Here is a 16,902-nt window from a genome sequence, read left to right on the forward strand (position 1 = left end):
GCCAAATTTGGTCACAGCCATTTATTTATGTACCATCTATGGCTGCTTTGATGCTAGAGTAGCAAAGATGAATACTTGCAACTAAGACCTTCAGACCCACAAAGCCCAAAATATTTATTATCTGGATCTTTATAGACAAAGTTTGCCAGCCTTAAGATTAAAGTATCAGGGAACTATTGTTCCAGGCAACCTGGAAGTCCCATTGCTGAGGGAAAAGTTAAGTAAAATATAGTGGACATACACTATGAAATACTATGCAGCTCTTATAAGCATAAACTGTGTGAGCATATACCTACAAACATGAAAATATCTTATAAAAATGATGTTGTGTGTATGAAAGTAAGAACCAAGTTCACAGTGCTGTAACTTTTATTCATTGGGAAAGTACCTGCATAACAATAACATTGGAGACTTCCCAGGTGGCTCAGTGGTAAAAAATATACCAGCCAATGCAGGAGATGCAGGAGAGGATGGTTCAAATCCTGGGTCAGGAAGATCCCTTGGAGGAGGAAATGGCAACCCACTCTAGTATTCTTGCCTGGAGGATCTCATGGACAGAGGAGCCTGGTGGGCTACAGTCTATGGTGTCACAAAGAGTCACATATGACCTTAGTGGTTAAAACAACAACAATAACATTACACATTTTGCAAAGATAGAACCAAGATTAAAATATTCACATAAAGGCATTAATTATGACTGGTAAAATGAAGAATGGGGACACATGAATAAAGCAGAGCAGTCTTTGCATGAATCTGATGATAGAAGCCATTCCAGTAGTCTTGCCTTGAGAACCCCATGAACAGTATGAAAAGGCAAAATGATAGGATACTGAAAGAGGAACTCCCCAGGTCAGTAGGTGCCCAATATGCTACTGGAGATCAGTGAAGAAATAACTCCAGAAAGAATGAAGGGATGGCGCCAAAGCAAAAACAGTACCCAGTTGTGGATGTGACTGGTGATAGAAGCAAGGTCCAATGCTGTAAAGAGCAATATTGCATAGGAACCTGGAATGTCAGGTCCATGAATCAAGGCAAAATGGAAGTGGTCAAACAGGAGATGGCAAGAGTGAACGTCAACATTCTAGGAATCAGAGAACTAAAATTGACTGGAATGGGTGAATTTAACTCAGATGACCATTATATCTACTACTGTGGGCAGGAATCCCTTAGAAGAAATGGAGTAGCCATCATGGTCAACAAAAGAGTTCTAAATGCAGTACTTGAATGCAATCTCAAAAACAACAGCATGTATACTGTCACCCTGCTTATTTAACTTCTATGCAGAGCACATCATGAGAAATGCTGGACTGGAAGAAACACAAGCTGGAATCAAGATTGCCGGGAGAAATATCAATAACCTCAGATATGCAGATGACACCACCCTTATGGCAGAAAGTGAAGAGGAACTAAAAAGCCTCTTGATGAAAGTGAAAGAGGAGAGTGAAAAAGTTGGCTTAAAGCTCAACATTCAGAAAACAAAGATCATGGCATCCGGTCCTATCACTTCATGGCAAATAGATGGGGAAACAGTGGAAACAGTGTCAGACTTTATTTTGGGGGGTTCCAAAATCACTGCAGATGGTGATTGCAGCCATGAAACTAAAAGATGCTTACTCCTTGAAAGGAAAGTTATGACCAATCTAGGTAGCATATTAAAAAGCAGAGATATTACACTGCTAACAAAGGTCTGTCTAGTCAAGACTGTGGTTTTTCCAGTGGTTATGTATGGATGTGAGAGTTGGACTGTGAAGAAACCTGAACACCAAAGATTTGGTGCTTTTGAAATGTGGTGTTGGAGAAGACTCTTGAGAGTCCCTTGGACTGCAAGGAGATCCAACCAGTCCATTCTAAAGGAGATCAGTCCTGGGTGTTCATTGGAAGGACTGATGCTAAAGCTGAAACTCCAATAGTTTGGCCACCTCATGCAAAGCATTGACTCGTTGGATGAGGGAGGGATTAGGGATAGGAGGAGAAGGGGACGACAGAGGATGAGATGGTTGGATGGCATCACTGACTCGATGGACGTGAGTCTGAGTGAACTCCAGAAGTTGGTGATGGACAGGGAGGCCTGGCGTGCTGTGATTCGTGGGGTCACAAAGAGTCGCACATGGCTGAGCGACTGAACCGAACTGAAGTGATGATAGAAGCATGCTTGAAATGAGAAGCATGATTTGTTTATACTCCCTACCTAATATCTGAGAAAGTAGATATGGAAAGTTCTTAGTACAATGTTTAGCATGTCATGAATTTTTGAAAAGCATTCATTGTTGTATCATTGTTATCATTTTATTATTAATCTTTTAGAAATAAAATCCTAACCACAGAGCCAGGATAGATGAAGAGCATGCATAAGACAATCCTGTCTCATCAGTGAAACCAGAGCTAATAGACAGACATGGGGTTGCAAAGATTTGGGCATGACTGAGCAACATTCAGACAGAGAGTAACCCTTTATAAAGGATCTTGATGGAGGTTAAAAGGAATCCAGTTCATGGTTAAACCTCATGAAAAGATGGGAAAGGAGAAAGGGGCTTGTTTACTGTTGTGGTCATTGTTTCTGTTCACCAACTATATCTGGTTCTTTGCCTTACAAATTGAATGTCCTTGTCTTCCTTTTGGTTAGTTTGAGCCATGCAAGCACTTATGACTGAGGCATTGTTGCTGTAAGCGCTGCATGCCACTTTAGGACCAGAGTATTGTTCTTTACAGACAGACCCTCCAGAGCTCTCTTTCCCACGGACAGAGTGGCTAACTGCATTTGAGATGGTGGTTGATTCATAGTCCCTGGGGGCTACCAAGATTAGAGCCCCCCTCTGCAGTCTCACAATGAATATGTTGATTGAAGCCACTGAGATTCTTGGAGCTATTTGTTACCCTGCATAGCCTAGCCTAGCCTGACTGATACATCTTCCAAATCCTCAACGCGTGTTGAGGCACTCACAAAGAACAAGGCACGTAGAATTTGAAAGACTCAGAGACCAGGTGATCCAATGGCCCAGCATGGGTTCAGTGGGTAAATGTGTAGAAGAGGGGTGCAGTCTCAGTGAGAAAGAGCCCACAGCCCCCACAAAAGCTCCTACTATCGTAACTCACCCTTACCATTACTGAGATCCTTCTGTTTGGAGTCAAATTCTCCCTTCTTGCCTCCTCTTCCCATTGGTATTAGTTCTGCCTTTATCCCTTTTTCCTTCAAGGAGGGAAGTATGGCAAGCAGAATATTGGTGCTCAAAGATGTCCCCATCCTAATCCCCAAGACCTGTGAATATGTACCTTGCAGGACCTGAAGGATTTTGGAGATGTGATTATCTCAAAAAACTTGAGATAGAAGGGTATCTTGCATTATCTGAGTGACCCAATGTAATCACGAGGGTCCACCCGAGAGGAAGGCAGAAGGGTCAGAATCAGAGAAGGAGATGTGGTAAGAAAAGCAAAGATTACAGTGATAAAGACTGCTGGGAGGAGACCTGGAGCCAAGGAACTCAGACAGTCTCTGAAAGCCGGAAAAGACAAGAGACTGATTGTCCCTAGAAGCATCAGAGGAGTTCATCTCCGTCAGTGCTTGGCTCTTAGCCTGTAAGACCCATTGACAACTCTTAATACCTGAACTGACTTATTTGAAAAGACCCTGATGATGGGAAAGATTGAAGGCAGGAGGAGAAGGGGACGACAGAGGATGAGATGGTTGGATGGCATCACTGACTCAATGGGCATGAGTTTGAATAAACTCCGGGAGTTGGTAATGGACAGGGAGGTCTTGAAGAGTCAGACAAGGCTGAGCGATTGAAATGAACTGAATCTCCAGAATTCTAAGATGTAGATTTACATTGTTTTAAGCCACTGAATTTGTGGTAATCTGTCTCAGAAGAAAAAGGAAACTAGTAGAGTGAGATGAGTTACATTATTTCTTTGTATTTTCTGTTTTCAAACAAACTGCATTTTGCCACACCTGGCTTCATTTTTAGCATGGTTTCCTGATACTATAAAAACAGGGTTTCACTATCCAGATGGAAATACATGGGTACCTGCAACTTTGTCTTCATTTTTATTCTGATTGTGACCTAACAAAGGAGATATGCAACAAAAGTAGCCCCACTCAGAGCTAGTCACTGTGCAGACCAGTCACATGGACTGTGGGCTGCTTATTGAATTCCAGGTTTACACAGATTCTAAATCCTTTTCAGAGTTGATTTTAGGACTATGGAGATCCATCTCCATAATCCCATAGTTGTGTTGCATCCTAGGGAATCAAATGTACATTTTACCAACGCCTTCAGATTACTGAGTATGAATTTGTTAGCTCAAGAGCTGTGCAATTTGGTCAAAACAAATTACATTAATAGCCTATGTTTCAACTTTAATGAGAGCTCAAGAGTTTGGCAAAACTTACCAGATTTGAGACATGCAATGACCTTCCCTTCCAGGGTTGACAAACCATCAGTTCAGTTCAGTTCAGTCATTCAGTCATGTCCGACTTTGCGACCCCATGAATCGCAGCATGCCAGGCCTCCCTGTCCATCACCAACTCCTGGAGTTCATTCAAATTCGTGTCCATCTAGTTGGTGATGCCATCGAACCACCTCATCCTTTGTCATACCCTTCTCCTCCTGTCCCCAATCCCTCCAAACATGGAAGTCTTTTCCAATGAGGTGCCCAAAGTATTGGAGTTTCAGCTTTAGCATCAGTCCTTCCAATGAACACCCAGGACTGATGTCCTTTAGAATGGACTGGTTGGATCTCCTTGAAGTCCAAGGGACTCTCAAGAGTTTTCTCCAACACCACAGTTCAAAAGCATCAATTCTTTGGTGCTCAGCTTTCTTCACAGTCCAACTCTCACATCCATACATGACCACTGGAAAAACCACAGCCTTGACTAGACAGACCTTTGTTGGCAAAGTAATATCTCCACTTTTTAATATGCTACCTAGGTTGGTCATAACTTTCCTTCCAAGGAGTAAGCATCTTTTAGTTTCATGGCTGCAATCACCATCTGCAGTGATTTTGGGGCCCAGAAAAATAAAGTCTGACACTGTTTCCACTGTTTCCCCATCTATTTCCCATGAAGTGATGGGCCCAGATGCCATGATCTTAGTTTTCTGAATGTTGAGCTTTAAACCAACCTTTTCACTCTCCTCTTTCACTTTCATCAAGAGGCTTTTTAGTTCCTCTTCACTTTCTGCCATAAGGGCGGTGTCATCATCTTATGAATATCTAATTTTTCTTTATTGATGTTTCGTGTCCTTTGCTAACAACCAAGCAGTTATTGCCTTATTCAATTCTCAAAACAATCCTATGAAGAAGGGAATATTTCTATGGATGTTTTATCATGGAGAAATGGCATTGAGATGGGAAAGCAACTTGTCCAGTTTTCATAGCTAGTGGGTAAGACAGCTGGGCTGAAACCTGAGTGTCTAAGTCCGTAGATGGTGTCTCAAAGTTCATGCTATAGTATCTCTCAGGAAGGTATCTGTGTGCCCCTCACTGGCCTCTGGCTCAGATTTGTCTGATTCCAGGTCCAGAGGCAGCCTGGAATGTGTGGACACTGTCCTTGGAAATGAAAGGACTTGTCAGCTCATTTTTGACGGATTGCATTTCTTAGAATAAGCATAAAATAAATATTTTCCATTTGCTGAGTGATATTATCAGGCCTCTCTACGCTTAGACTCTAGGGGAGAGAGGAAACAGGTTTCATGGTTAAAGCTTGAGAAATACCACTCAGGCAGTCATGGGTGAGGGGTTGGTAATGGATGACTTCGCCCCCTATTCATGCTTACCTGGCACAGGAAGCTCTGGGTCGTTTGGCCCAAACTCTTAACAAGCTCCTCATGTATCCCCCTTGCATTGATGGTCTGGTGGAGAATTTTTCTGACAGATTTTGTTTTAGGAGAGACCCAGCTGCCCTTGACAGGAAAGGGAGAAAAGAGAGACAGAGGCATAAATCTCTAGCTTTCTTCCTCTTTCTTGGGAATCTGTTCTCTCCAGCCTGGAAGTGAGGAGATGAATAACTAGTGAGTTTCAAAGCCTGGATGAGTATCATACCCCTGGGCAGACACATGGCGCCCCCTGAAGAAAGACCTATCCCTTTTGGTGGAAACTATCCATATCCAATATTAAAACATACATGAGCCATTATCACATGAAAAAAAGGCCAACGTCATTAGTCATTAGGGAAATGCCAATCAACACTACACTGATATACTACCTCATACCCATTAGGTTGGCTATAATAAAAAAGACACTCAGTAACAAGTGTTGGTGAAAATGTAGAGAAATTGGATCATTTATATGCTGCGAGTGGGAATGTAAAATGATGCAGCTGCTTTGAATAACAGTCTTGTGGCTCCACAAAATAATTGGTGGATTTACTGCATGATTCAACCATTCTACCCCAGGACTATGCCCAAGAGAACTGAAAGAGGTTGATTAGATGTGGCCTCCTGGGAAGTCTCAGTCATCTTGATGATGAGCGTCCCCTGTGACCCCCCTGCCTTACTTCTGTTTATTTGATGCCATCATTTCACAGTGATAAAACTTAGCTTAGGAGGAACTGCCAGATGTCCACCTCCTACCCCTTTCCCATATCAGGGTGCCTCATCTAGTTATTCTGACTACCCAAAAGCATTGGAATTTGTGACTAACTCTTGCAATTCTAGAGAAGCATTTTGTGGGACATCATAAAGGGAAGAGGTCACATTAACTAAAGCAAACATACCTATCATGCTTAGTCACTCAGTTGCATCTGACCCTTTGTGACCCCATGAACTGTAGCCAGCCAGTCTCCTCTGTCCATAGGATTTTTCAAGCAAGAATAGTGGAGTGGGTTGCCATTTCCTCCTCCAGGGGATCCTCCCAAACCCAGGGACCAAATCCATATCCCTTGCATTGGCAGTCTGGATTCTCTACCACTGAGCCACTTGGGAAGCCCCAAACACACCTATAGTTGCAGCTATCAGAGATGTGACATGAAGTCTTCAAGAGAGAGTCAGGAGTCACAAGATAGGAATGGCAGGTGCAACATTGGGAAACAGATTTCCGGAAACAACGTGGAGGAGAAAAACACAAATATTTCCAGCATAAAAGTAAGAAGAGGATAACACTCTGGACCCAATCAACAATGGAACCTTGGTGGAAGAGGGCTGTGATTCTAGAAATAGCGAGACATGGAGCCTCGTACCCTTGGATCTTGGGATTTAATCCCTGAAATTTCTGAAGGGTTTTGATTCTTTGGAAGTCCTTAGGAAAAGTGGCAATTCTCTTTTAAGAGTTTTCTCTGTTGGCAATTATTACCTTCAAGCAGAGTGTTTATAGTCAGCCAAGAGGGAGTTCCAAGCAGCTCATCAGACATGTCTGAGTGGTCTGAACTTAACTCACAGGCAGGGGTTAAAATTCTGTCCCATGGGAATGCTGGGTTTCATATTTATCAACTTGAAATTATCAACAAAGAGATAGTGGATATACTCTAATTCCACATGTTAATATATCTGGCAGATAGAATTCTTCCTAGTTGTTTTATTCCTTTAAATTTTTGTTTCCTTTGATCACTGCCTTCTCAAAACCAAAGGCAACTATTATCCTGTAACTGTTTATCTTTCCTGACCATTTAATGGTGTTTCTAAGATTACTACATACACTGTGTGTGCTGTGCTCTGCTTAGTCGCTCAGTCCTGTCTAACTCTTTGCCACCCCATGGACCGTAGCCCACCAGGCTCCTCTGTCCATGCTTAGTCGCTCAGTCCTGTCTGACTCTTTGCCACCCCATGGACCGTAGCCCACCAGGCTCCTCTGTCCATGCTTAGTCGCTCAGTCCTGTCTGACTCTTTGCCACCCCATGGACCGTAGCCCACCAGGCTCCTCTGTCCATGGGGATTCTCCAGGCAAGAATGCTGGAATGGGTTGCCATGCTCTCCCCCAGGGAATTGAACCTGCATCTCTAGTATCTTCTCCATTGGAAGATGGATTCTTTGCCCCTAGCACCACCTGGGAAACCCTACCCTCTAAATAAGGCACTATTATTACAACTATTAAATTTTATAGCAAAGTTTAAAAGATTTATGCTGTTTACCAGTTTATTTCATAACACTGCTTTTTATACTCTACTTCTTCCTTCTTGAATCAATTTCTGTCTTTCCGAAGCATATTCTAGTAGAAGAAAGAAACCATTTATGATCTGGGCTAAACATACACTATATCTGTCACCCCAGGTAATTATAACAGAAATTCTGCAGAATATGAATTATCATCCCCATTTCACAGATGAAAAAAAGGAAGACATGGAGAGAAAAGTGATATGCTTAACAGAAATCACAGAACTGGTACATTTTAGATGCCACCAGATGTTCTGTTCAAACACATTAAGGAAACAGCAGTGAAACTGAAGGGTCTTAGACTAATCAAAAAACAGTTGGGGGTTTGGAGTACTTGTAGGCTGACCATGATACTTAAAATGTAGTGATTTGTACAAGAAACTTGCTCACAAACCATCCATTATCCCTAACAATTATGCCAACAGTGAGTTTTCCAAGCCTGGGGGTTACATTTGGCCTATAATTAATCTGGAGGTGGGGAAGGGTGCTGTGATGGAGCCGAGGAGGTGATAGCATTGACATGGCCAGCTTGACTTTACTCTTAGCAAGTACTGAATCTTACAATTAAGAGAAAATGTTTGGGGGTAATCTTTTAAAATTGTTAGCTATATAGATGTTTTTAAAGACTTTATTTTTTTAGAGAAGTTTTAGGTTTATAACAAAATTAAGAGGAAGTTGCATATAGCACCCCTACCCCAACATATGCATAGCTTCCCCCATTTATTAACATCACTCACCAGAGTGGTATATATATATACATATAGTTTTGTTTTGTTTTGTTTTACCACAGATGAACCTATGGGTTGGCCAAAAAGTTCATTCCATTACATCTTAAGAAAAGAAAGGAAGAGGAAAAATACCCTCAATGAATTAACTTTTTGTCCAACCCAATACACTGACACATCACAATCACCCAAAGTCCATAGCTTACATTAGGGTTTACTCTAATGAATAAGGGCTTCCCTGATAGCTCAGTTGGTAAAAAAATCTGCCTGCAATGCAGGAGACCCCAGTTCAATTCCTGGGTTGGGAAGATCCGCTGGAGAAGGGATAGGCTACCCTCTCCAGTATTCTTGGGCTTCCCTTGTGGTTCAGCTGGTAAAGAATCCGTCTGCAATGTGGGAGATCTGGGTTTGGTCCCTGGGTTGGGGAGATCCCCCGGAAAAGGGAAAGGCTACCCACTCCAGTATTTTGGCCTGGAGAATACCACAGACTGTATAGTCCATGGGCTTGCAAAGAGTCAGACACGACCGAGTGACTTCCCCTTCCTTCTCATTTTACTCTCGGTGTTGTACATTCCCTGGGTCTGGACAACTGAAAATGACATATATCCAACATATTAATATCATACTGAGTGTTTTCACTGCTCTAAAAAATCCTCTGTGTTCCATTTATTTATCTTTCTTCTCTTCTCACTGCATACATTTTTATTTGAAGTTTCAAAACATATATGTGTCAGAGTGTGGGAAAAATGCGTGACACCCAAGCTCATTCAGGGTGATACATGTTGGCTGGTGACGCTTGTGAAGATATTATGAAATTAGTAGGGGACAGAAAGAAGACATTAATAATGCTTCATCATCAGTCACTGCCTTTGGTGGTGTTCGTTTGTGACTTGAAGCCCTTTGGGGTGGCAATACTAATTTAAAAGTTTTAATCAAAGTCAATGCTAAACAAGCAGTTCCTAAACAGAAACCCCACCAGTTGTTAGACAAAAGCAGCACTCAAGATAATTCCCTCAATCTGTTTATGCAATCCACACTTCTCACAAGCATAAGGTTCATTTTTGCAATTAGAGCTAAATCATTAAAACTGCAGCCTGTTGGTGGTGACACCTTTTGCAGCTCAAATCCTCTTTAAAACAAAACTTGTAGTCATTACAACCGTGACAATGTGCTGAAAACACCCACATCCACTCTCCCTTGGTGCCCCATTCTTTCTGGCTTGCATTTCAGCAAGCTGACACCTGGTTTTATGGGCAATTTTAGGAGGCTGTTGATTCTGGCGATCACCCATCCTCAAGTGAGCTTAAGTGGAGATTTTTTTCCTACAAATGAAACACACATCTTACCTAATTCAAATGGTTTATACGTGGAAGATTCAACATCCCAGGGGTGGGCTGCTCATAGGCCCTTGGATGGTGTGAAAATACCAGAGTAAAGAACATTGCCACCACTGAAGGGCCAAACCACGCCATGCTTCTAATGCTGGCCAGCTCTTGTGACCTTGGTGACATGACTCAATTTTTCTCTATCTTGGTTTGTTCATCAGTAAAATGGAAATTGTAGTACCGACTCCATGAGACTGTTAAGCCAGTTCAAGGAAGACAAGTGAAGACCTTATTGAATAAACCAGTGGATGTTAATTATCACCTAGTTTATAGTAGCTGAATTAGGGCTTGAGGTCAGCATCAGAAGGGTCAAGATCAAGGCAAGGTCAGGGCAAATAGGTAGATGTTTTAGGACCAGAGACTCTGCCAAGTGAGTTTTTTAAAAGAATGTTGACTTCCTCTCATCCCATTAGCACTGTGCTTCACCTTTACTCCCAATGGTGATTGATAATATTAATAATTCCAAAAATAACATAAAAAAGAAATAACCAACTAGCTGTACTACTGAAATTTACACAGAAGTAAATGTGTCCACCTGCTCATTTAATTTCACCCTCCCTAGTGCCACTCTAGGCAATTTGTGGAGCCTCATCTCCCTGGCTTTATAGATGTAGCCATGTCCGTATAACTGAGCTACATCTTCAAACACACATTCTGCCAAGGACCACGCAATGCACAGTGACCTATAACTTGCTTCTCTGGTAACATCATGGACATCTTCACCTATTAGTTCCACAGGCATTTCTCATTATTGTTAATGATTGAACACTAGTCTTATTAATCTGAGCTTCCGCCTGGTAACTTTTATTGTCTGTGGCTTAATTACACTTATACAGTGGTCACAAGAATGTTGCAAATAAAATAAGACTCAAAAAAATCTGTTTCTTGAATGAAATGTGTTCATCGGCTTCACAAAAGGGAGAAAATTAAGCTGCTTTCTGTTGTTCAGTTTCTTGGTGTCTAAGAACCTGCTCCTTCTCAATAGATTAGTGCTTTGGTCTGCTGGGCCAGTGGGGACAATGCTACTGGTCTTGTGAATGATGTCTGGGAATGTAGCTCAAGTGACAGCCCAACTAGGCTCAAGTTTTAGACTGCTCACATCCAAAGCTGTGGGAGAACTCAGTGTGGCAGATTAAACTTCTATTCTGTAAATGTCAAAGGCGCTATAAAATTTTACATTTTCTAGAGTTTCAAAATTTGCTTCAATTCAAAAATTCACATTTTTCCTTTTATTTCACTTGAACTTGACGGATCCTGAGCTCGCATTTGGGAAATGAAAAGTATAGGCTTAGTATACATTATGGGTAATTCTCACCGAGGATTCCAGAAACAGAATGCATGTACCAAACTGAATATATGTTATCTTTGTAAACAGATGAATGAGAACGACCAGAAGATCTATAACACTGATGACTCATGAGGCAATAAGGTGGAAGAAGAGAAAGAAGAAGACAGAAAGACATGCATCACACTGGATAAATCCTTCTAGAAGTCTGTGCCATTCAGAATGAGAGCTTCTGGTCACATGTGGCTAGGAGACACTGGAAGTGTCACTCGTCTGAACTGAAATATGCTGTAAGAATAAAATGCATACCAGATTTCAGAGACTTAACATGAGAAAAGGAGTGTCAAATATATCAATATTTTTATGTTAATTTCATATTGATATGATTATATTAAATATTTTGCATTTAGTGAGTTAAATAACTATGATATTTGGCAAAACTAACACAATATTGTAAAGTTTAAAAGTAAAATAAAAAAAATTAACTTCATCTGCTATTTTCACTTTTTAAACGGGGCTACTATAACATTTAAAATTACATATGTGTTAAAATAGCCAAGACATGAAAAGAACCTAAATGTCCATAGACAGATGAACGGATACAGAAGGTGGATTATTACTCAGACATAAGAAATGAAATGATGCTATTTGTAGCAACATGGATGGACCTGGAGATGATCATACTAAATGAAGTAAGTCAGAGAAAGACAAACATCACAGAACATCACTTGTGTGGAATCTAAAATATGACACAAATGAACTTATTTACAAAACAGAAACAGACTCATGGACACAAACAAACTTATGGTGACAAGGGAGAAAGGGGGTGAAGGAAGGGTACATTAGGAGGCTGGGATTAGCAGATGAAAACAACTGTATAATAGATGACAAACAAGGTCCTAGTGTATAACTTAGGGAACTATATTTGATACCTTGCAATAAACTATAATGGAAAAGAATATGAATATATATGTGTATATATAAAACTGTACATATATATATATAACTGAATCACTTTGTTGTACACAGCAGTGTAAATTAAAAATATCAAAAAGTACAATACAGTAAAATGACTTGTGTGGCTTCCATTATATCTCTATGGGCAGTGCTGCTCTACAGCTTTCTTTCATGAAACTATAAGGACAGTTTCCTACTACTCATATGTAAATAGCATGTTTAATACAATGAGAACAGTTTATATTATTATTTATTTAAATATGTCTCCTAAAATATCAATTTCCCCCAAATGTTTCCTCACATAGCCCTGCCCCTGCTACACACTCACAAATTATGAACTAGTGGATTCTAAATGGAATTAGATTGTCAGTTGCTTCATTTGCTGACAATCTAATTCCATTTAGAATCCACGAATAGCAAATGAAGCAACTGACAAACAACTAATCTCAAAAATATACAAGCAACTCCTACAGCTCAACTCCAGAAAAATGAATGACCCAATCAAAAAATGGGCCAAAGAACTAAATAGACGTTTCTCCAAAGAAGACATACAGATGGCTAACAAACACATGAAAAGATGCTCAACATCACTCATTATCAGAGAAATGCAAATCAAAACCACTATGAGGTACCATTTCACGCCAGTCAGAATGGCTGCGATCCAAAAGTCTACAAGCAATAAATGCTGGAGAGGGTGTGGAGAAAAGGGAACCCTCTTACACTATTGGTGGGAATGCAAACTAGTACAGCCACTATGGAGAACAGTGTGGAGATTCCTCAAAAAACTGGAAATAGAACTGCCTTATGATCCAGCAATCCCACTGCTGGGCATACACACTGAGGAAATCAGAAGGGAAAGAGACACATGTACCCCAATGTTCATTGCAGCACTGTTTATAATAGCCAGGACATGGAAGCAACCTAGATGTCCATCAGCAGATGAATGGATAAGAAAGCTGTGGTACATATACACAATGGAGTATTACTCAGCCATTAAAAAGAATACATTTGAATCAGTTCTAATGAGGTGGATGAAACTGGAGCCTATTATACAGAGTGAAGTAAGCCAGAAAGAAAAACACCAATACAGTATACTAACGCATATATATGGAATTTAGAAAGATGGTAATGATAACCCTGTATACGAGACAGCAAAAGAGACGCTGATGTATAGAACAGTCTTATGGACTCTGTGGGAGAGGGAGAGGGTGGGAAGATTTGGGAGAATGCCATTGAAACATGTATAATATCATGTATGAAACGAGTCGCCAGTCCAGGTTCGATGCACGATACTGGATGCTTGGGGCTGGTGCACTGGGACGACCCAGAGGGATGGTATGGGGAGGGAGGAGGGAGGAGGGTTCAGGATGGGGAACACATGTATACCTGTGGTGGATCCATTTCGATATTTGGCAAAACTAATACAATATTGTAAAGTTTAAAAATAAAATAAAATTTAAAAAAAAATAAATGGAATTAAACCCTGCTGCTGGGAATGATTGAAGTCAGGGGGAGAAGGGGACGACAGAGGATGAGATGGTTGGATCGCATCACTGACTCAATGGACATGAGTTTGAGCAAGCTCTGGGAGTTGGAGATGGACAGGGAGGCCTGGCATGCTGCAGTCCATGGGGTCACAAAGAGTCGGACACAACTGAGTGACTGAACTGACCTGAACTGAAATGGAATTAGGCTCACCACTTAGAGTGAGATGAAGAAAAATTAATGTGACTCATCTGCAAGATTAAGTTTGACTTAGAAAACTGATGGTAAAGCTTGATTCAGAAAAACCAATGATTAACATAAAAGCCCCTCTTCTCTAAAGAGACAACATGGAAAATCAGACCAAACCATCTAAATGGAGAGAACTTATCATTCAATGAGGTCTCAGATGTTGATGGAACCGTGGCCACTGTTACCGTACTGGCACCTGTGAGTGCACACGTGTTATGATGTTTCCATCACAGATGCTTCCTTCACCCCCATGAGATGGTTCAGTGAGGGGTCTGTGGACCTCTCTCTGTGCACAACTGCAGGAGCACAGAGACTGCGTGGAAGTGACTGGGTTCCTCGGGGCAGGCCTGATTTTTTTTTTAGTATTTATTTATGTGATTGTATTGGGTCTTCATTGCATCCTGTGAGATATTTAGTTGTGGCACATGACCTCTCTCGGAGAAGGCAATGGCACCCCACTCCAGTACTCCTGCCTGGCAAAATCCCATGGACTGAGGAGCCTGGTAGGCTGCAGTCCATGGGGTCGCTGAGGATCAGACACGACTGAGCGACCTCACTTTCACTTTTCACTTTCATGCATTGGAGAAGGAAATGGCAACCCACTCCAGTGTTCTTGCCTGGAGAATCCCAGGGATGGGGGAGCCTGGTGGGCTCCCGTCTATGGGGTCACACAGAGTCGGACACGACTGAAGTGACTTAGCAGCAGACCTCTCTAGTTGTGTCACACAGGCTCCAGAACACAGGGGCTCAGTAGTTGCATTTAGGTTTAGCTTCTCCACAGCATGTGGAATCATAGTTCCCCCACCCAAGGATCAAACCCACGTCCCTACATTGCAAGGCAGATTCTTAACCACTGGACCACAGTTAAGTTGGCTGCACCCCGTCTCCCCAGTCCATTGAGAACTTGGTCTAAGGGCACTCTCTTCCCTGATCTTGTGGATCCTGAGATTATTCTGTGGGTTCTCTTTATGCCTACACCTCTGTGCAAGGAGCAGTGACCAAGAAGCCTGGCTGTGTGATGACTGGGGAGGGAGACGCTTGGCTTAATGATATCCACAGCCTATTGCCAACTGCTAAAAGGCAGCTCTGTGGGCTAAGTCTGAAGACAGTCTATTACAGAAAGACCCTTAATAAGAGAAGGCACATCAACGACACCACTCTTGGTCAGAACCTGCAACCAGAGGCAGGTCAATAGTGGTGGCAGCGGGGAGTGTTCCAGGGCCCCAAAGACAGGGGTATCATTGCACAGCCTTATCTTTCAATCCTCAGGAAAGTAATGTGCAATGTTCCCAAAAACATAAATATGATGGTCCTTGGAGTCAGAGACAGGGATTGGGAAGGGGTGGAGCACCATGTACTTGGTGAAGTGGGAAGGCCGGTCTTAAGAGGGGTGGAGAGGAAATCAAGCAAGAAAAGGAAGGTGGAGATGGCAGGCAGTGCTATCAAAATAATCTTGACAGTAACCACTGTCTGTGCTTTGCATCAGAGACTGTGAATTCTTCACAAGTACACTTAAAAAATTGAGGGGGTTGGGGGTTGCTGCACCATACAGCATGTGGGATCTTAGTTCCATGACCACGGATTGAACTTATGCTCCCTGCGTTGGAAGTGCTGAGTCTAAGCACTGGACCATCAGTGAAGTTCCCAGGTGTTTACTTGCCAAACTGTATCTGACTGTTTTGCGATCCCATTGACTGTTGTCCGCCAGGCTACTCTGCCCGTGGGATTTCCCAGGCAAGAATACTGGAGTGAGTTGCCATTTCCTTCTGAGTGGAGCTCAAGGAATTGCTAAACATCTTCCAATGAGTAGGACAGGCCCTGTGTGTAAGAGCATTACTCAGCCCCCAATGCATGGAAGTTGAGAAACTTTACTACAGAGGAAAGGCTTGGCTATCTAAGCGATCACCTACCTGGTCCTGTCCCACCCAGGCCACTTTATAGCATAGTTGGTTGGTTATTTATTTATTCAACACGAACAAAATGGCTAACACCATGTTGGTTTCTATAGACACGCAGCACTGGGGTTTCCCTGGTGGCTCAGAGAGTAAAGACTCTGACTGTAGTGCTAGAGAACACGGTTCAATCCCTGGGTTGTGAGGATCCCCTGGAGAAGGAAATGGGGAACAACCCACTCCAGTATTCTTGCCTGGGAAATCCCATGGACGGAGGAGCCTGGTGGGCTACAGTCCATGGGGTCGCAAAAGTCGGACACGACTTAGTGACTAAACAACCACCACCATTAAAATACTAAATGATTTGATTCATTATTTGTCAAAAGTGTAGCTGAAACTTGTAAGCTTCACATGTAAAGGGTGTGTAATGGAGGAATGTTCTGTGATGAAATGGTTGACAAGCCAATATTTGTGAGAATGCAACATGTTGGGCCAGCTTTTCCATGCTTTTAGAAAGATAAAAAAGAAGATTAAAAAATGTGTCCAAGCAAAAGAGACACTGATGTATAGAACAGTCTTTTGGACTCTGTGGGAGAGGGAGAGGGTGGGAAGATTTGGGAGAATGCCATTGAAACATGTATAATATCATATATTAAATGAGTCACCAGTCCAGGTTCGATGCACGATACTGGATGCTTGGGGCTGGTGCACTGGGACGACCCAGAGGGATGGTATGGGGAGGGAGGAGGGAGGAGGGTTCAGGATGGGGAACACATGTATACCTATGGCAGATTCATTTAGATATATGGCAAAACCAATACAATATTGTAAAGTTAAATAAAA

The 16,902-nt window shown here is 42.0% G+C and overlaps 1 pseudogene; it reads left to right on the plus strand.

Moving 5' to 3' along the window:
* LOC132346838 (craniofacial development protein 2-like) overlaps positions 1-16,902 on the plus strand; it is a 115,353-nt pseudogene that overhangs the window by 33,042 nt on the left and 65,409 nt on the right.

The sequence above is a fragment of the Bos taurus genome, chromosome 13, assembly GCF_002263795.3.
Source record: "Bos taurus isolate L1 Dominette 01449 registration number 42190680 breed Hereford chromosome 13, ARS-UCD2.0, whole genome shotgun sequence".
Classification (NCBI taxonomy): Eukaryota; Metazoa; Chordata; class Mammalia; order Artiodactyla; family Bovidae; genus Bos; species Bos taurus.